This window comes from Sinohyriopsis cumingii, chromosome 17, assembly GCF_028554795.1.
Source record: "Sinohyriopsis cumingii isolate HCF-2022 chromosome 17, ASM2855479v2, whole genome shotgun sequence".
Classification (NCBI taxonomy): Eukaryota; Metazoa; Mollusca; class Bivalvia; order Unionida; family Unionidae; genus Sinohyriopsis; species Sinohyriopsis cumingii.
The window spans coordinates 62,286,655-62,309,736 of NC_142977.1; the positions used below are offsets into that span (position 1 = coordinate 62,286,655).

General features: G+C 34.5%; 1 protein-coding gene across 2 annotated transcripts in view; it reads left to right on the forward strand.

Moving 5' to 3' along the window:
- Nucleotides 1–18,154, forward strand: part of LOC149779081 (uncharacterized) — a 44,758-nt gene extending 26,604 nt beyond the window's left edge. The window contains exons 3-4 of one of the 2 annotated variants that reach the window (XR_016415569.1): nt 1,203–1,333; nt 16,353–18,154. The gene's annotated coding sequence lies outside the window, so the exon portion shown is untranslated. The remainder of the gene's footprint in view (nt 1–1,202; nt 1,334–16,352) is intronic. The other variant, XR_016415568.1, reaches the window with a different exon arrangement.
- The last annotated feature ends 4,928 nt before the right edge of the window (nt 18,155–23,082 follow it).

Consider the following 23,082-nt stretch of genomic DNA (forward strand, 5'->3'; position numbering starts at 1 on the left):
TAAGACGCAATTGTTATTGAATTTGATCATGCGATGGCTGAAATGGGATAAGTTGTATTTGGTTGCGCCATCCGTGGACGATCAACGTTGTTATCAAGTGTTAAAGGAATTTAGCGACAATACCGATGAGGGCACAATCGAATTCATCACAGACATCAACGAAGCTCCATCCGTGGAGAATTTGGACGGCGATATTAACAATCTTGTTGTATTCGATGACGTTATGCTGGACAAGCAAACTAATCCGGCTAGGATATTCTCGCGTGGCAGACACAAAAACACCGATGTTATTTACGTAACACAGAGATACACGCAGATTCCAAAGGTGATTAGGGACAATTGCAACATTTTATCGGTGTTCAATGGCGTAGACACGCACACGCTGAGAAATATCCATCAGACCTGGTGTAACGGTGACATGGATATAAATAAATTTAAAAATTTGTTCAGCCGCGCTCAGGCAACGCCGCATGGTTTCATCACGATAAATCTTCATGATCCACGAAGTCGGTATCGAATTGGTCTTGATCAAATTTATTCATGAAAATGCAGCCCCGCCATGCAACAAAAAACAATAACACAAAAATTTATTCCCTGACATTTATTTTTCCTGTCTCGAACGCTATATTTACTAACACACACGGCGCGACCACCCGATGCACTTGGTCTGGAATGCATGAAAATTAGCTCCCGTAGAAGGCGTTATTTCTGCTTTCCGAGGCTTCTACGGAGAAAGTTCTCGTAGGAAGGTTTATTTTGGCTGGACGCACTGGTCTGTTCAACTTCCCTGCTGCTACATTACACATATAAATAAAACAGCGCAAATATTTACATCGATGTCGTAATTATTCCTATCGATGCTAGATGCTTTTCTTAATATGCCGAGATGTGACGTCCCGATGTCAGAATTGACAAAACTGAAAACGGGTCCAAAGGCACACATTACTCTGACGCACTTTTGTTATTTCATTTATTTCTGACCACAGTTAGGTCCAAATACCATTATAGAGGAAGATAATATACCGCCACGATATATTCCACAGTTGTTGACGGTCGCGTATGAGAATTTAAGGCAGTTAACACCACTATTCATTACAAGAATTTCGCCACGTATCATTATAACAGTTGCTCATATCACAATAACATATTTTGAAAATGACACGCACCAAAGTCTTACCACTTTCTATATTGATTTCTTCTAGCGCCATTTGTGGAAAGAAGAAGAGATATAGATTCATTTAGTGTGCCTATAACAGAAGCGTCTTATTCGACTTTGCATGTGTATCAATCCAAGGTTCGTGATATAGAAAAAAGCAATAATAAAAGCAATCAGGTAATCATTTGAAATATCTTCCCTTTGCTCAAATTCGTCCGTCACCACTAATTACCCATTAAAAAGGTTGACCCAGACATGTGGAAATTTCGTAGAACTTCCTTTTTTGCAAAAATTAGGTTTATTCCACTGTTATATCAATATTTGACAAATTTGGATATCCATCAAAGAATGTATTTTTTCAAAATACTATACCAATATTTAACCTCATTGCATAGCAAATATCGTCAGGTATACATTCATTCATATGTATAAGTAATCCACGTGTTAACCCTACTGACATTTAATATTGACTTTCCCATGCATACGCCAATTGAGTTCAACTCATATACTGTTACTAGAGCACTCCAGTAGGGGTCACACACTTTTGAACTTATAGAGGCCCCCAGCATATAAAACCTAGTGACCACTTTATCACAGGATTTTTGTATGATCCCCAAAGGGTCCTTTTGACCCACAGTGAGCTTTTATTACTACTATGTCAACATAGAAATCTAGTAAATCTAAATACTTTAACAGATGTAGTCATGTGTCGATTAAGTAATCTTCCTTGGAATGATATTCCTTGGAATGATATTATCTGAAAATTTTAAATGCAAAAAGGCATAAAATAATACCATACTGGTAGATTTAATGTGTCCATTGCTGTTGTAGAATGTAACCAATGAGGCTGCAAATGTCCTACTCACACAGATTAGAAACGTGCAACGCCCTTGTACAAAAGACATTAAAAATGAAAAGATAATTCCATATCATCCTTGTGGTAGAAGTTCTAGTAGTAGTAGTGGTAGACAGGGCTTGCTTAGGTGTATTATTTGCTAGTTCGTATCAGACGCATTATGTGTATTTTTTGTATGGAATCTTTGTAATACTAACATACTTCATGCTTGAAGGGCAAAACATTTTGTGGTTTATACGGAACGTTAAAACGGAAGTATAGTCAGATGGACAATAAAACCAAATAAAAATGACGAGCACTTTCGTCTCCTCCTTTCAGAGATTTTGACTTGTTCTTTACATTTAGTGGCATTGCAGCGACAAAAGAAGGTACATGAATTCAATACACTTGCGTGCCTCTGACCTGGTTAACATCTGAACTAATTTGAACGTTGGTACTAAGTCCACATCATAGAATACAATGGTTTTGTTTGAGTTCATATTTTTCTCACAAATTCCTTCAATCTGCAAAGATGATTTTTGTCGGCTAAATCTCACACTAAGCGATATTGCTATCCCAATCGACTTGCATTGCAGACAGTATGAATAAAGTGAAGTGATCGTGTGTTGAAACAAATCTTGGTGTCGTAATGAGCCTCAAATCAACCACGTGAAATCTTCGCACTGGTAGGCAAATTTGCCAAAACGCTTGTTTGGCTAGACTTGGTCGAGCAATCGCTAAACATAACCCGTGTACTTATCACTGGCTCTGTTGGATCAGGAAAAGATCAACTGTTGCTGATTATGATTTTACGATAGATAAAGTGGATTTGGTTGTACTTGATTGTACTATCGGCCGATGATCAACTGTGATAAAATGTTCATACACGATTTGAGTGTGAAGAGTGGTACCGCCAACATTGCTCCAGCCAATCCGGAATGGGAGGAGACACGTCAAAACAATTTAAAGAGTGGCTAGAGTGACAAGAACGTGTATCATCTGCACACCGGAAACAAAATTCGAATGGTTTATAGAATAAATAGAAACGGAGATCCAGGAAAACAATAAAGTCAGGAATGGATAGAGGGACGACTAAAAGAACGGCAAGACCTTTTCGGACTGTAACCCTAACGACCTCACTGAGCGATTGAAAACACTTGTGGGATCAGCTCGTGCGGGCAACAATGCACCCGAAATCTTTAATGAACTAGCATCAATTTGTCAGCGACAGGTCATCAACGATATCATCGACAGCAATACATATCGTTCGCTGACGCATGAACTTGTTGAATATACCAATGATGTATACGACGAATGAAGTTTGAACACCGATGAGTTCTCAAATAATTGATACGCGTAGATGGGAAACACTTTGCATTTTGCGCGAAGTATATAATGCGATGCAGCATGATGAAAATACAACCGACAGCTATACCTAGATGATTACAATGTCATCAACGAGACCAGAATTCAGTGTGACATTTCGGCACTTGTTATCGCTTGCAAATCACGCACAGTCGATATAGCACTAGCGTTGCTGCCAGCGTATGGTTAACAGTTAGCCTGATATCCGATCACAACCGTTTGGAGTTCTGCCCGAAAATAACTCATTTAGATTTTCAGCAGATACTGGCACCACCTGGAATAATATTGGACTCCCTGCCAGCGCGTCTGAAAAAAAAGCGATTCATTAAAACTTCGACGCAGAATCAATTTGGTGACCGGTACAGGCTCTATAATTTCTACACATGCCAATGAGCCCATGCTCAGCTCTCTAATTTCAATCGATTCAGCATCATACGCGATTGATATTAAAAAGTCATCAATAAGATCCGTTTTAGGTCGGCCTAACGACATTTCAAACGATAAACGATTTTTACTTATGGGATATCATATCGTGTCTGACATTGCCGGCATTACCTCAACGACGTGGGTCAATTTAACCTGTGAAGCTGTCAGTGATAGTTACGAAAGCAGGTCTGAAACGACAGTTGTAGTTGTTGAGGGTTATATTCTGTTTCGATTTTCACCAACAGTCGAACCAGGTGATTTGATATAGATTACCCATGCGGAACCTATATCTCATCCATGTCACAATAATCAGCAGACACGTATTCGTTTTACCTTTGTGGATCAAGTCGGACACATTGTTGATCTTAGTGGTGAAACAGACGATACAACTGTACATTACAGATATTACAAGTCAAATGATATATAATGACAGTCGTCCATGGACGCGTTACACTCGTGTTCGGTGCTATCGCGAGAAACCCCGCTTACGCGACATATTATGGAACTGGTCCTCGATGATGTTGTTCATAAAGTGTTAAGACGAGCACCAAAAGTGCTCTGGGCTTTGATGTCGCGCCGCACCAATCTCTAAACCAACTTCAATATGAGTCTTTAATACTGTCAAAAGCGCTGCTATGGATAGATTGAAACAACTGGGATTGCATGCGGTTCAATCGATTCGTGATCGAGTACGGCAAATAAATGTCTCTAGCACCACCAAAAGCGATTTATCTTCCATCAACCGACAATGCCGCCTGCGGTTGGTAAAATGATCATTGGAGATGCTCCACAACGATTGTCTGATTCAGTGATTGCAAATCTGGCAATGGGAAGAGGATGACGTTTGAGGATGTGAGTAGTAAAGCCTCTAAAGCCGTCATGCAAAGGTATTAAACAAGATCAATAATAATGTTTAAACAATGGCCCAATTCAAAGATATATCTGATTCTGCATTTGACATCAGCCGCCATTGTTAGTGGATCGAAGCAAGCGATACTCTCAGCATTACTCATACCCGGCTAGGGGTAAACAAAAACTAACAATAGAATTGGAAGTGCAAGACACGTCTATATTCTTTCTTCTTTACGAGCTATTCTTAGACATTTAGAGAAAACATGTATAGACCGATTATGTTGATTAGTCCGCTTATGCTCAGGCTGGATTTATCAACAAAAGAACCATGACCGGGCTTAACAATGCAAGTTATTACATCGATAGAAAGGAAATTGAATTAATTCTTGTCAACATAGATGTTGACACTTCATTCACTTGACTTTCCAGATACTGAGATGAGTACAGGAGAGCAGATGGACCAAAAATGATGTTGCCAATAATGCAACTAATAATGCAGATCATACACCGAACACAACAGCTCCTGCTAACAGTGTTTCTTTTGAACCAATCCTTGCTGCTCACACCGCTGTCGTCCTTGGTCCCAACCAGACATTTAACCTTGGATTTGGACACAAAATATTGGTCATTTATTGAGGTGTTCGTGCGCAATTCCCTTGAGCATGTATTTGGTTTTTTATAGAGATCTTCACAGGGTTATATTTAGACCTAAACTCAGACAGCGTCTCTGCACAAGTAAGGCAAAACTAATGGTTTGCAACAGATACAAAATAGAAGAAATGGGTGTTTGCAACTGTTCATTCATTCAACCCGAAATTCATACAACAGAAGCTACAGTTTTCGTATGTTTCATATGATCCATTATAATACTTACATACGTACACCTTTCAGAAAGAAATGACCAAACTGTTGTGATGTGTCGCTTAATAGAATATATAAAACATTAACAGAAGATGAAAAACTCGAGCATAGATGATAGGGTATCGCTCTCCAGGTTAAAACTCAGAAAACACGAACAAAAATTAAAACTTTAAATACTGTGGGTAAAACCAGGTACAGTTTTGTGGTAAAAATTGTGTATGTTATGAAGAAGTTATGGAAAAATGTGTGTTAGTAACATTAGCAAAATAAACTATTTGATATGCTTTGACAGTGTCATTTTCTCGCTCTTCACGTTAAGCACGCCCAAGCTAGGCTCTTCTTTAATAAATTCTAACTAGGAATCCTTGCATGAAAATTTAATAAAACTATATTCCTTTTTCAGTAAATGCAAGCATGAAACGGAATGCCATACAAAACTTGATTTGGTTAATTGGAAGTAAAGTTGTCGGAGAGTCATTTAGTATTTCAGGCTATATGAAAAATAATATGGCAGATAGAGATCAAGTCATGATTTTGTTTAAAAAAAATTCAAAGCACAAAATGGATGTATCAGCCATTACCAGGACTTACTATTACCAATCCAAACAGTTAGTCAGTAAAATTCCTCTAATTACGGAAGGAATACGCTTCCTTAATTACCAAAATGGGGAGCTATCTTTTTAGTCCTTTGAAAATGCACGTAAGTTGGAACATTCCAATATTTACTTGGCCCATTCACGGGGTGAATCAGGCGAAATAGTCACCAAGTAGTCTTGCATTTGCCCCAAGCAGACCCAAGAGACACAGCTGACTTTGTCTAGCATTGATTTAATTATTCAATTGTGTTTATATACCGTGCATAAATAATACAAGTTTGCTGCCTTTGGTGTAAGTTATCCCTGCAAAAGGGAGGGCGGAAGTATATAAAGAAAGAGTATTTTTCTGAACTCGATTTTGATGTGAAGTTTATGATCATACATAAAAGAAACTAAATTTCTATTTACCGAATTCCCGTCTTTAAAAAAAACAAAACAAGCGAAAAAGTGACCAGTTTGAAGCAAAATGCAACTTGTTGTACAAGTGCAAGTCCATTAATAGCATAAGTAATAACTTCATCCAATAATTCAACAAACAAACAGATGGAAAGCATTTGCCCCTGAAGATGTTGTATATTTAAGACTCTAAAAGATTTTCGCGGTTGCCGTTGTATGTTATTTCAGCAACGATGGTGAAATGTCTAAAAATAGGAAATGTTTTAACTTTTTATAATCTTTGAACAACATGTCATTATACTTATAATAATCAAGCATAAACATATGCAAAACCTTAAATTTCTCTTACTATTTCTCGTCATTTTCGTCAACTTTGTAATTTCGTCCAGATCTTAAAATCAAGCTTGGACCTTAACTTTTATTATTACGTTGGCACTTTACATTGTCGTATTTTGCAAAGGATTTTTAAAGAAATACGATTTCTAGGGTTTTTATCACTGGATGTATTGTCCATTCAAAAACAACCCTGTAAGTCTTAAGGTCTTGATAAAATAAAATTAATTTCTCCCTTGATTTTAATGCATGATTGGTGTATGTAATCTTGATTATAAAGTATACAATTTGACCTTACTTTAGATGTGCAGTTCTAAAAAAATGCTACCTTCGCATGGTTATTTTTACTATCTGGATTTTATAGGTAACTTGTAAACAAAAAAATGAGCTGATATTTTTTTTTACTTTTTGTGTATGTTGTTATGTATATTTGATTTAATTCATTTTTTTTAAATTTAATTTGTTAGTTTTAAATATTTTGTAATTCTATTATATTCTATTGTAATGTTGCCTAGAACTGAGTTCACAGTTTTTTTTAATCTTGACGTAAACGACTTTTTATAGAGACATTGTATCTAATGCTGACCTAGTTCCTGACCTTGATTCAGAAACAGTGATAGTTTCTGGCAAACAAATTTTTAATTTTTTTATTCATTCCCAGTGAAGGAACCATTAATTTCAATACAAGTTATATCCGGCCTACGTGTCAAATAACATATATCAATTAGGATTTTTCAGAGTATTACCCTCATACAGAAATCTGTCTCGCGTTTTAGAAAGTCCTATAACTCATGTTATGATAAGAATTAGCCAGTCGGGCTCTAAATCACTGACACTTGTTTTGTTGTAACCAGTTTTAGTTGAATTTTTATTTTTTTCATCAAATTATTTGAATTCAATTTTTCCTGGAAATACAAGTGCTTCTCCATAATTCTTGGACAAACACATTTACTGAAATTTACACAGAATTAAAAAAACTAAAATATTATTTTCTGCGATTCAACAAAGAACTGTTGACACATCAGTACGGCGCTGACCATAACATACGTCACAACCTTCCATTTTGGATCTCATTGGAATTTGAACTCAGTTTCATGAGGACTTTTTATCACTAGGCTTCTATTTTTAAATTCTTGGATCATTCTTAGATTATTTTTGGATTTGATTCGTAAAACCGTACGTTCGCTTTTTTCAATTTTACTTTGTTTTTCAAAGGAAATAAATTATTTGTTAAATTTTACAAAGCTTGTTCTTTTCACTCTTTTCTTGTTAAGGTTTGTAAGAGCATAAAACCTAACAATATTGTAATTCAGATTTTATTGTATAGGTTGGAAAAGTCCGTTTTCTCTATTTTAATAACTGCTAAAGATAGTATACTTTAGATTAATTCATCCTGACTGTTCGAGAACTCGGAAGCAGCTATTTGAGTAGCGAAGTGCTTAGATCATATACAATTTTCACAAGCAACTTTCAGCGACATTACATTAGTGGTAAGCCTACATTATCCCAATTGCACCTCTTGTAAAATGCATCTAACTTCACCTATGACCTGTCAAAATCTCAGACGTATATAAACATATGAAGAGTGCAACCATAAGGATTTGATGATTTAATTTTGGATTCATACCTAAAATATTTAAATTGCAACCATCGCAACAGTCTTTTTGAATAATTCACATATTCCCCCCTCCTCCAACATTATTAATAAATGGCAAAGTCTCACGCAAGTCCCTTCACCCAACCTAATGATGGAAAATTAGCTATGTTAAAAGTGCACCTTGCACTTTATCAACATTGCAACTAATGCTATTACGGGAACAAAGCTTGGCACAATTATTCCTAAGATGTCACTAATACATTTACACTTTGAAAAATGATGTCAAAGATCAGGTTCACGGAGGTCAAAATTCATATATATATATATATATATATATATATATATATATATATATATATATATATATATATATATATAACTCCGGGTCCATGACATAATTTAATCTTTTTAGTTTTTATTCATGTCCATAAGTTGTCAGCTTATCTTTAATTTGATTTCGCCTACGTGATTAGGGTCCGTTAAGAGCGTCAAATTTCATTTGCTCTATAAATAGATTCTTTCAGGTGTGTTGACAATTATTAATAATAATCTTAATAGTAATACTTAATGACTTCTTTGGGTTAATTTCTCATAGGCTGGTGGGGTTTGGATGGTTCTATAATTCAGTAACTTCCCATTAGTTAGGCTAGTTAACATGAATATGCATTATCGAAACAAATTGGGCTACATGATCTGCTACATGGGGTATGTTGTAAAATATGGTCGTAACAGAATGTGTACATAATGAGAGATCTGAGCAATCAGGTTCATTCAGATTGTGGAGTCATTTTTATTTCTTTTGTTCTTGTTGTAAGTCTGCTGACGTATTTTATGTTGTACTTAGAACTAAATCGAGAGGAAAAAAATCTGTTTTTGGACTGCTCAGTGGAAATAGAAAAGTTTAATTATTTGGACTATAATAATTTTCTGGAACTGTTGTGAATTATTCAAAGGGATTCTGGAAAACACCATCCTGACAACGTCACTATTCATGGCGGACCAATATTATTTAGGGATTTGAAATTTATACGGAACTTTGTATTCATTTGGACTTTCATAAAACCTCAGCAGGATTATTATGGATCCTCTACATAATACTATAAGTTCCTCTCACATTTTCATTTATAACTTAAATTATTTAAGTTTAATTAAATTATTTGTTAAGATTTTCAAAACGTGTTGGTTTTGCTACTTTCTGGTTCTTAGTTTGTGACTATGGATTCGTAACAATGCACGAAGGTGAGTCTTCTTTGTCATCATATTGTGTCTTTAATTTCACTACAAGTGAATGAAAGGAAACATTTTTCACTATATTTGCTTTCACTTAATGTAACAGTATTAAAGTTAAACTGACTTCACCCCATTGTTATAAGACTTCTAATTACCCTATTAATAAGGGCACTGCAGATACCCCACAAGGATATTGTGTAATAAAGAGCGTATTATCACACATATCATCAACATTAATTTACCGTTTTGTTGAGAACATATTAGTATTATATGAAAATAAGAATGCTGTACACACTTGAATATTTGTTTCAAGGTGCTACTCATACCTGGTATAGGAATTTTTTTAAGAAACATAGTTTCAAAGGTTTCACTCACTGGTTATATTATCTATTTACAAACAACCGTGGATGTAGAAGATATTTTCAAAAGAAATTTTAATTCTCTTTAATTTGGTGTAATTTGGTTTATCAAGTATACAGCTCAGGTATAAATTGTACAAAATTGCTGATACCTTTTTTATATTTTTATACATTTCATTTTAATTCACTTTATTTTCAAGTCAAGTCTCGCAAAATTAATTTTCTCTATCTTAATTCATGTTCAAATCTTAATTAGTCTAATATTGGCTAATTCAGGCTGGCATTTCAAGAGCATGGTAGCAAGTATTTTTATAAATGTGTGCTTGGCTCATGTACAGTTTCCACAACTACAATATCCAAATTAATTTTACAAGCAGTACATGAAAGAAGCATAGTGGTATTCCAGGTTTATCTCCATAAGTATGTGAAAATGCAAGCAAATTCACATTACACAAGTCACTCTCCCATAAGTGAATAATATCTGTAAAGCCCCCTGTAAATGTGCTTAGCAAGCTTTTCTATGATTAAGATGATTTCTTCTAATGAAACATAAATTTGCGGTTACGACATTTTAACTCAATGAACATATATGAATGGGGAAAAACAATTGTTCTGGCCAGCACGATTTTCTAACTTCAGACTAGATTTCAAAAAACAAATTATTGGACGGCCAATGAAATATGGAGCCGTCAGTCGGCCTTGACTAACATGGCATAATCATACGTGAAAGCAACAGTAAATTATCTCCAACTTTATTTTATAGGATTGCTAAACCATGAACAAACCATGCACGTGCATAGAGCATACGCACTAAAGAATATTTATTTCATACGGTATATTTAGCTACACCATTTTGTCCAACACATTTTCCACTTGTTTGAAATGTTACGAGGGTAGGCTCTTAACAAAGTAACAGGAAAGAGTGACAAGCATCAGGCTTTACAAAATTCAGCAGTTAAATTATTATTTTCTCTAGAATACAAAGTGAACATGAAAAAGAAACTCACGGTATTGCGAATTAAGTCCCAAAAATGATTCTAGCATTATTACAGACACAAGTCCTAATAATTAAAGTTCCGAATAAACGTTAGTAGAAATTTCAATTAAATCTAACGCTGAAAGTGTTTATGAATTTGTGGTACCCTGTATTGTGGTGTTGTACCAACATTATTTTGTTGAAATAAAAGAAATAACTGAAATCAATAATTTCAAGAAATAAATTCCAGTCCAAACAATCATCCGCCGAGGTCTTAAAGCACGAATGAATACAATTTTCAGTGAAAAGATTATACAGTCCTCTACTTGACCTCGGGTCACAATTAGCATTTTCTAAAAAATTTTACTACCTAATGGAAAATAACCTTCTAGAAACTTCTTAATTTTTACGATATAAAATGTCTGTTATAATTATAAGGTCTATTGCTCAGTTTATAATATATAACCTGGATGACAGGTGGAATCCTAATAACATAGGCCTAGAGTCAAACAAACATGTTTGCTTTAATTAATAGTATTCCTAATATCAAATCTATACAAATAAAAAATATTTTTTTTGTATTTATTAGTTGTTTACAGATTTTTTTTAAAAATCAAATAATTCAGGTCAAGTAGAAAATAAACTTGATTTTGGACAAGGTTAGGTTCAACATACAACGGTACATTAAAATAGCGTATAATGCAGAAAGAAAAGAATACAAAGCTAACAACTAAACTAAATTAATTATGCATAACATACAGACTTTCCCCCTTCTATAACTTGCCCTAGAAAGTTTAAGTTTATAACAATGGATTAATTTATTATTATGGCTGAGGTGTTAGTTACTGGACCGCCCACTGAAGTGATCCTAAATGCATCAGTGGAGCAGTCGAGTGTAGATCACAACTGATCAGCATAGTGTCAAAAAGTTTGAAGATGTCCATATATATACATATATATATATATATATATATATATATATATATATATATATATATATATATATATATATATATATATATATATATATATATATATATATATATATATATATATATATATATATATATATATGTGTGTGTGTGTGTGTGTGTGTGTGTGTGTGTGTGTGTGTGTGTGTACAGGTGTAAAGAGATAAATTAAACAGTCCTCTTTTATGACATCAGAATTGCTGAATTTAATTATAGATATAAGTGCAAAATATAGTTTACCTTCTTCATCCTTATTTTCTGTTGAATCTTTGGCCATATTAGTTCATCTACTAACTGCGATCGCTTTCGGATTCGTTTATTATGAGCCATATTTGAACATTTTATCTTTATTTGGAATCGTAAAAAGATCGCAGGAACTATGTCATGCATTGATTAAGTTATAGTAGAATGACCAAATTTAGGATATCAAGCCTTATTTAGAACACGATTTACAGCTGGAATCTTGTATTTTCTTCTATGTAAAAGTCCAGTTACCCTATATGCATCAATAAAATTGAAGCGGTTATTCTCAAAATATCCACCGTAAAATATCATATGCATTACTATTTGCAACACTTACACTGATGCCATTCAGCGTTCATAAGATTATAATTTGTCTAAAGTTTATATATTCTTGTGGAGATAAATTACATTAGATGTTTTGGGCATGTATTGTTCCTGAAATTAATATGAAGCCTCCAGCAGTTACTTCACAAGATGTAGACAATGAACTAACAATAGGAAGTAGAGTTAGCCACCCACAGCAGTAGATCCGTTTGTTCAAGGCATTTATAATATCTGAAGAACAGTATGGAAAGTAACCAGTTTGAATTGCATTAAGCTGGATGTACACAGTGTTTCCAAACTTAACATCTTCCCTTGGCACTGTGTACATCAGTTTTTGTGACAAACGATATTCTGACGTGGAAAATAACTGTTATAAGCTTCCATTGATTTGTCAAGTTAAATGAATGATATTCTTATATTTTATTTTAAATATGGATCTTTTTGACATCATTTTCTTTTTACTGAATCAGTTGGATGCGGTTTTAAATTTGTGCACACAAACTGTCCCTTACATTGTTAGCAAAACAACGTCTAATGCACGAGTCGCAAATTTTTATGGCAGAATTAATGTCTCTTTACACACTGCCCTGCCGCGAAAGTATACGCAGACAACAAACATAAGTATAATATTTTACAAGACAAACAAGTCAATTTAAATCAATATCAAGAATGCATCCATTTAAGCCAAAGATCAACATCAAATGAACAGGGTGGAAAATTCTCAAATCATATATTGAAAATAGGGTACAGACCTGACAAGAAATAATTGTATAGTAAGTTCAAAGTTAGCATGTGTCATACAGGTTATTTATGGATTCGGTACTGAATATTACGTTAATGGATGTAATTCCTTTAATAATTTAAATATATCTTTAAATGGTGAATATTCAAAAATCAACATGTCGACAATTTGTCTGAGGTCAACTTTAAGTTGTTATCTAGTTCAAACCGGACTGAATGTCTCCGTTTGAGATGTCATACTGAAAGCAGCCCGTGATGGAATAGATTCATACTACAGTGTTATTTATTTAGGTATCCATTAACATGATTAGTACCTGGCTACCGTTGTAAACATCTATAGTAATCAATATTTTCGTCTTTAAGCTTTTTGATGACATTTAATGAGTAAAGCATTCAATAAACGGGATTAAATAGACTTTGGTGACACTATATCAATACTGCAGTTTAGAACAGAAATTATTATTTACTTTGAGTAAATGCTCCTACATGTCCACATTGACATATACTTTAGCATTTTATTCTGCGTATATATGAATGTTAATGTGTTCTGAAATAAAGACACTTTTATTTATTATTAATGTGTTCTGAAATAAATACACTTTTTGTCATAATTTAGCATGCGTGTCACACATTGTCAATGTTCGATTGTCAATTTGACAAGTAATTAGTCATGTACTCCATTGAAGTTGAGGTAGATAACTCTGCTGGACCTAGATAGGATAAAAATTATACATTCACAACAGTTACATCTTTAAAAATGATGTGTAACACATCTGAAACAAAATAACATGCACGATCTATACATGAATCAACGTAATCTCACATGTTGCCAAGAAATCCCGCATTTGGTTTTAAATCTGACAGAATCTCAGCCCTTACATAATGTACCAAACATACCTAGTTTTGTTGTTATATCTGTGTACAACGGTCATGGATATTAAGCTCCGACCACACCTCGGGCTTGCGCAGTTAATACCGTTATACCTAAAAAAATGTACCTCACATTATCTAAAATTTTCTTCTGGACATGCGTAGTACATGCCTTACGTCAATCAATTTTGCCTATAAATTCGTCCAGTTGATTGTTTCCAAAGACTAGGCCGAGAAGAAACTAATATTAGGAATTAGTCTATGTGAGTAGACTTTAGAATTAAATTGGTTTCAGATAGCATATTATATTATTACACAGACGACAAAACATGGATACAAATGTTGATAACGTAATCTCATTTAATTTCATTGAGCCACAACAATCATTCAATCAATTTCACGCAACTATAACAAATCTACGGGTCCAGTATAAAACTGATGAACTTATCCCCATATCCAGTTTTCTGGCGGCCGTGCATCAATTTTACTAGCTGCTTCGAAGCCGCTTTGAGGCATCAAAGTCGCTCTAGAAATGGCACCAAAATTTGTGTGATCCTCTCTACTTAACAAGTGCTAGCACCAAACTGCCAATGTAGATCTTTTTTCAGTATAGTGGTCAATCACAGGCACTTGTTGCTATCAGTAATACGGGTCCATATTATGTTTGGTTTGTGTTTTGTGGGGTTTAACATTATTCTTCTGCACATGATAGGCTATCGATGTGGACAGTATATTTGGTGGATGAGAAACCCGGGAAGAACCACATAAAGCTACCAGCAATCTTTCTCGTACATCCACGGTGGTCGAGATTAGACTCAAACTCACTTGTTTCCGTCAGGAACAACTTTGCAGTACGTAGTGGGAAATGTAGGAATATAAATGTTTTGAGGCATATTTCGGGTAGAGGAATGGGATTGTGTGGCAAGGTGGGAGAAGGAGACATGGGGGATATTATTTAAATGAAAATGCTGACCGTCAGACTTTTGCTAGTCTATGACGCACATCCAGTCCCTGCCACCAGTGGGATATACAGATGTGTACATGTGATGTGATGTGATTTTGATTTTTAACGTAGCTTTAACAATTTTTCAGTCATATCGCTACGATGTCTGCAATGTGGCAGTTTATAGTGATGTCTAGCACTGGGGCATCATGCCGCAGACATGTAGCATGATGTCCCACAGTCACATTATCCTGACACCAGGCCGACCAGTCCTAACACTAACCTCTTAATGCTGAACGCCAAGCGAGGCAGCTGTTAGTACCATTTTTTAAGTTTCTGGTATGATTCGGCCGGGGATCGAGGCGGACGCTCTAACCACTAGGCCACCGGAGCGGTCAGATGTGTACAACGGATCCATTTATTTGTACTAATTTATGCGTGGTGACAGAAATTATACAATCATTTGACAAATGTATTTTAGTCCACTCAGACTGAGCAGGTTACTTTGAGTTATGTTGCATTAGATGTGTCTGCTTAGTTAGTTGTAAACATGGAAATATAGATCGATACATAATTTCCATTGTATAAAGATCGCTTGAATATAACAATCTTGCATGTCTCACACTAGCGTGCAAATCAGGATATGTTTAGAAACATTTCCAATCAACGGCGTTCTTTCTGTTACTGCGTATTGCATACGTTTAGAAATGCTTCCAAATGATGCATCTAAATGTTTTTCAATATTTCTTAGCCTTTTTATATACAAAAATAAAATCTTTCTTAGTTTTTATCCCCCATCAAAGTTTATATTTCATATTTTTCCATATGTCAGTGAGCACCAGTGTGATTACAAGTAAAATTTGTGAGCTTCTGTTTTTCTCAAAGATTACTAACCGGATCAAATCAATCAATCGTTAATGACAAATCATTCTAATGATTATTATGAGAGAGACAATGATTTCAGTTAAACATTTCCCGTTTCCTTCTGTCTGTGAATGCCTGGAAATTGCTAACCAGCGCAGACTTTCTATTCTTATGTTGCGTAATCTGGTTACAATACAGATATTAAAGAAATCTTTAGATTAACGTATATTTGACAAAGTAATGATAGCAGAACTTAAAACAGCCTACTTAATTTGAGTCAAGGGAACCACCTTTGTCATATGATTACATCCACAAACTATCTATATAGATATATGCACCTATCAGTTGATTTTAGCCTTTCGTAACGCATACATATACACAAGTATTTAAGACTTTCTTTATGATTATTTACAGCTGCCGACTCACTCAGAATGCCAAGTAGCACGTCCTCAAGTTCCGAAGAGTTATACACGTCGATTAGTTCCGATGACGATACGGAAGACGAAAATGAAACATTTGCAGAAAGAAATGGAGACTTCATTATTTATATGATGGGTGGAGAGGACCAAACGTATGGTCCTTTAAAACCAAAACGAAACAAGAAAAGAGGAAAAAGAAATTACAGCTGCAGTGATTTACCAAAAACGAATGGACTATATATATTCTACCTTACTGAAAAGAAAACGAAAGATCCTAAATATCCAATTTACGTGGGAGAAACAACGCGACCATTTCATAAATGTTTCCAAAGCAGTTATCTTAGTCATATTTATGATTTTTATTTAGCAAACAACAAAACATTCGACCTTTATGTTGTTGTGCTACAGCTTTCCAATCCAGTAGCCGTGGCAATGAAAAGTTTTCTCCTTAACGTTTTTTACTTCATTAGAGACAGGACAAAATCCCGTTCTAAAAGAAGATACCTTGATATTAAGAAAGTGTATTCAAAGGAACAAAGTAAGAAGAAGGTCTTAAAAGAAGTTGATTCTTTGATAGAGGAATTTATAAAGCTGAATTGCACATTTCGTAAACTGTAGAAGGAATAATGGAACACTTAGGCATATCTCTTGATTTAAATATGTGATGCTTAGTTTTTTCGACAATACATGTGACATTTCTTAACAATGTGAGGACTTTGTGAGTAATGCATATGTTTGGTCAGACATATATTCGATCACTTACAGCAGGTATATACAAATTCAAAGACACTTCAGAATATTAGCGTAATAATACCAAGGATTTAGTACAGAAATTATATGAACTAGATGCATAATTGGGCATTCTAAAGGATTCTAAATGTCAATTGCAGGTCATAGTCCGCTATTTGTAAAATATGCAGTCTCAGTGACTAGCCAAAATCTCTTGTCGATTTCTCTTTCGGTCTGCTTTTTGGATATTCAAATGTCTCCCATTATGCACCATGAGCATTCGTTTTCATAGGTAATCGTACATTTCTTTAGCAAAATTGTTCACATTTGCCAGAGTAAAGTTCCTTCAACAACGAGATTTTCTTTCAATGCCTTGTACTTATACATGTTGACTGACAATTGCATCGCAATTGAATTTCACCATTGTGTGCACAACAATGTTTTGTATATTCGATCTAAAAATGGAGAGAGTATGTGCTTACAACAGTACTGTCCGTCCTGAATTGCTCTGCGAAATGTCAGGTGATCAAAGTTAGTGCTACACAGAATGGAAATTACCTTACTTCTTGCTCAAAGTAAGTTAAGGAGATCGAATTTTGTTCGTGAGTGATATTGCTCATGAAAGAGAATAGAACATATTAAACAACGACTCTAATAAATAATATTATATGTTGTCGTACATTTATATAGTTCTACAACACAGATTGTACCAAGTAATTCACCGAGCCATTCAATTCGAATTATTATTTTTTTTTCGGTTTAGTTTTGTACATTCCAATATACCACCTGTACTATTTCTTATTAACTTTATATGCGTTCAGTTTGGTTTTTCCTGCCAGGTTACTTTATTTTCTTGTTAGAGAAATACAAAATAATAAAACTAAAACTAAACTAGGAGTTGACAAGTTTGAAAATTAATCGTAATAATGAATATGCGCACAAGTTTTGAGCGATTTCATATTGAATGGTTTAGTCAGGTGGGTTCTGTGCGACGCAGGGTATCGTGACAAATGTAACGTAAGATGCATTGCGACATAAAACACGTAAAACATATTGTGTACATAAGAAGATAGAGTTGGTCAATTATTTCGTTCTTAATTTCTATGTTTTTGTTGCAATATTAATATGCAGATGTGTTTAATGTTGCGTTTACCATCGGAGAGGAAACCATTTGATCGGATTATTTATTGGAATTACAAAGTGCTCTCTTATTCTGGAATAAAATAGTAATCGGGGACTATGGTAAATTTATTGAAAGGAGTTCTAGATATTGGATAATGACATTGTGATACATTAATACTGTTGGGACATCAGCACATTCGAGGACCTGGAAATTATTCGGAACACTCGATTCTTTTAGACTTTTGTATCATATTTTAGGATTATTTGTTATTTCACATTATTTGAGTTTGTTCCTTTTATATTTTCATGTTATAACTTGGATAATTAATTTGTTAAATTTTACAAAACTTCGTTTTGCTTCTCTCTGTTTTCTACTTTAATACCATACAGTTGTAACAGTGGTCTCAGTAAAATATATTATGCCAAACTTCATTGTTACTAATAATGATCGATATCATGTTATACTACACAGCAGTGTTACCACTAACACAACTATAATTTCAAAATGTTCAGTTTTCTCATAGACAAATATATTTTACATTCGATTTCAGTTTTTTAAGTTACAGATGGAATTAACTTAATATTTTTCAATGATATATTTTTTCTTTAATTCATTCATTTCATTTTCTGAAGCTGGTATTGTCTACTGTGGCAAAATTCGTTTTCGTATTTTAATAACAGCTAAGTTAGTGCACTTTTCACTAGTTCAGGCGGTGTTTCGTGCACATGAAAAAAGCAATTTAGGTCATGATTGTGCACGATTTCCACAAGCGAAACATATAAAGACATTGCAGCCACAGTAATTGAATGTAGCATATAGGTATGTTAGTATTCTTTCTGAATGAAAACAGCTTCAACGCACTCCTGTCAGAAGTACATGATATCTGTGTAGCGCCTCCATTAGAAAAATTTGAAGTGAAGTCACTAAGATCTATCTGTGTATTGATTAAAGGTGTGTGTGTGTGTGTGTGTGTGTGTGTGTGTGTGTTTGATTTAGAATTTTAATGTAGCTTTAACAATTTTCCAGTCATATCGTTATGATATCTGTATTATGGCAGTTTAAAGTAATGTCTAGCACTACAGCATCATGCCGCAGACACGTAGTATGATGTCCCAACCAGTCACATTATCCTGACGCCAGGCCGACCAGTCCTGACACTAACTTCTTAATGCTGAGCGCGTATAAAGCAAAGTTTTTTTTATCTTTTCTTGTCCATTGTTTACTTTTAAAAAATGAGAAGGCCCGGAACTATCCCATGCAAGCATGTGAGACTGATGTTGAAAATTCTGCTTTCATTGAAGATAGTATATTAAAACACAAGTCCAATATGCCACGAGGAAAGGTATATATTTCTTAGTTCTAAAGCACGGGCGCCCTAACCCAAAGGTATATGCATTCATCCCCAAAAAAACGAAGCAGGTTATTATATAACCAGGCAACTGTAGTAGGGTGATAACTATTCATATTTCATAGTTCGTGAGTACACTTGGCTTAATTTTTCTTAAGCTGAACGTTTTCCAAAATTACATATCCTGTGTCTCTTTCAAAGGCCCATGAGTATAATTATCTTCATAATAGTGTGCAAATAAAGTCTTCAAACGCACAATTTGCTAGAGACTATTGACGGATTGCTATGTATAAAATTCATTTGGCAATCATATTATCTGAATCCACAAGAATGGTATTCTCTAACTGCATTATTTAAAGAATTATATATCTCATCAATACATGACATGGTAACAGTCAAGTGTGATTTAATACCGAAAAAGCTGTGAAGCTGAATAAGTGTCCCAATTAATACATGTAATACGCAATGAAGCGTTTCAGATCAAACCACCTATCTTATTTTCGTAAGCGAGCTTAATTTCCAGGTGGACACATTAAGGAGGACATTTGTGCTGCTTGGTAGTAGATACTGGTGTTTGTTGGTTGGGTTCGAGTAGATATCTGTATGGAGTTTGTTTTCTACCAGTTTGGTTGTTGTGCCCAGGGACGTGGTTTGAGTTAGAGACTTCTGCCGTGAATTTTATTGAGGAATGGAAGTTGTTTGCTTTTGATATGAAATCATCCAGACTTTCTCTTCCATGCTGCCACTTCATTTCTATATCATCGATAAAGCGTACCCACTGGTATGGTGTAAGTTCGACCAAGACTAAAAGCTGAACCTCCAGTTTTTTCAAAAATATATTAAAATACGAATGGGCCATTTGTGTACCCGTTGCGGTTCCATTACTTTGGAGGCAGTTTTCTTCATTAAATTCAAAGTTATTTAGTTTTAGGACAACTCCAGGAGTTGGACTAGGAAATGTGTGTGTGGATTGTCTACAGTCCTAGTTTCATATGCTTCTCTACACGCCTGTATCCCTTCGTTGTGCGGTGTGTTAATATACAACGACCTGACGTGTAAGGAAACAAGTAATGTATCTGGCAGTAATGGTTTGAATGCTTTGCTTTTTATGAGGTAATCTGTCGTGTCATGAAGATATGATGGCAATTTGTGGACATGTGGTCTAATAAAATGATCCAAATATTCTGATATCCTTTCAGTGGGATGCCCGTTACCGGAGAGTATAGGTCTGCCCGGGTTGCCTTGCTTGTTGACAAATGATAGAAGATAAAATCTACGTGCCCTGGGGATTTCTGGGCTTAGTGCACATTGGTGACTTCATACATAACTATAGAGAGATCATTATTCAGCGTTACAAGAAACATTATTGATCAGTTTTGTTTTCGTTTTGCATGTTGTACTTAGTAGCACAAATAATATAAGGCAAGAACATGACCAAATATGAATAGTAGATAAAATTTCATCAATAATGAAGCTGACAAAATATTAAATACCGTCAATTATAAAAGGCGGCGATCCTTCGCGCAATTTCAAACCGTAATATAATAAAATTAAGAAAATGATTTTTTTTTCCTGTGTTAACGTTCAAATTTATTACTCTGAGATGAATAGCTCATTCTTAAATAATGGAAAAGGTGATTTAACCAATAAAATCAAACAGTTTTGAGGGCCTCTCTTCCCGCATCATCAAAAACTGGCATGAAGAAAGCAATCATTTCTGCAGCACAGGCGTAGAGACTAAAAACATGAAAGATGCTGGTAAAATTAGATATGAAATGAAGGAGATGAATTTGTAGCCAGGCCGCGCAGAAAGGATTATTGACAATCATTTTTGATGGCGTGCAAAATAAAGTAATTTTTCAGGAGTTGCGAGACACTATTCAGCACTGCAAGCTCAGTGCAGTTACACTCAGATAAAATGTGCAACTCCGAAAATCAAGTTGATTATTCTGGTAACTAATATAACACTGTGAATCTGTCGTGAATGTCCTTTTTGATATATTTGAGGAAGACGTTAATAGCTGTGATTCTATGGCAATGTACTTGTACAAATGGATATTGGTGACGAAAAATCATAGTCAAAAGAAGGACTTTAGAAACATAAACTTCCATCTCAAATGGATGTAAAACTGCACCGTGACAACTGATCCATATATTTGTCGCCTGGCAGCTGTGTGGCCTCATGAGGCTCGTGCGTTGAAAACTATCCATAATAATTTAATCCATATGAGGCACCTGTGACAAAATCACACAAGGTTTATTAAAAAGTCTAATACAATGAAAACTTTGATGGCAGGACAACACAATATTGTGTACTCTAACATTAAACTTTCGTCCACTGGACGTAAGAACTTTCACCATCAGAACCATTCTGACTATAACTGACTGGATCCATCATAAAGTAAGCAGTGTTTTAAATGTTTTTTTCTATTAAACACGTTTGTATAATTAAGTATCTTTAGGTTTGATAAAATCATTTTAGCTGAGAATATAAAATAAATAGGTTATAATTAAAACAGGTGATGAAGGAACTCATCATTATGTATAAGATAAATACTGAAGGGCGAGAAAACGAGAAGAATAAGTGTGAAATAAATAACTATCTCTATTATATCATCATGTTAGATACGCGTTTAACATGAAGATGCTTGATACTGTTAACATTGTACAAACCTTATTTTCAAGTAACATATACATCGATTTATTTTCAAAACTTGCGTTGTTAAATATTCGATGTTTTATAATAATAAAATAGACTAAAACAGACGGTATCTCGAAGATATTTAGACGACAAGTTACAAGAGCGAAAGCCCCTTTTCATATTTATTTTTCTGGTCTTGTGGAAAAAGTGAAAGAAGTTAAAGAAACTCTCTTCTTGAAACCTAAACGTGATTTTCTAAATGTCGGCGATATCACAGCCATCATGCCATACAAAGGCAAGATCAATTATAAATGCAAAACGATTCGCTCTAAAAAAATATCTACACAATATAGCTTTCGGATCTATCGTTTGGAAATAATCTTAAATAGAAGTAATGATGATGACGTTATGTTGTCTCTACAATTACGTCCTCATTTTACCGTCATTTTAACATGTGGTTTTATTTTCAGAGTACAATGATTGGTGAATGTGAATGTAAAATTGCATGGAAACTGTATGTTTAGAATATAGAAAGAACGAATTTCACTCAATAAATAATTAACTGCGCCTTGTATATTACCAAAATAATACCATGATAGCAGAAAAAGAAAACCAATAGAGTACTGTCTACTAGCCGTTGCACATCAATTACCAACTTTACCTATGGTATTTTGTGCATATATAAATAAAAAATTTATCTAAGCACTGTACGACACATGCTAAATAAATGCAATTTCCCGACCAAATAAAGAATGTTAGAATTTGAACTGCATGTTTGAAATTTTAATCAACTACTGTACTGATTTCGTTTTAAGAGATCACACCACTAATATATTTTGCGATAAACCATGATAATGCCCGTTACCCATATAATTCTGTCAATC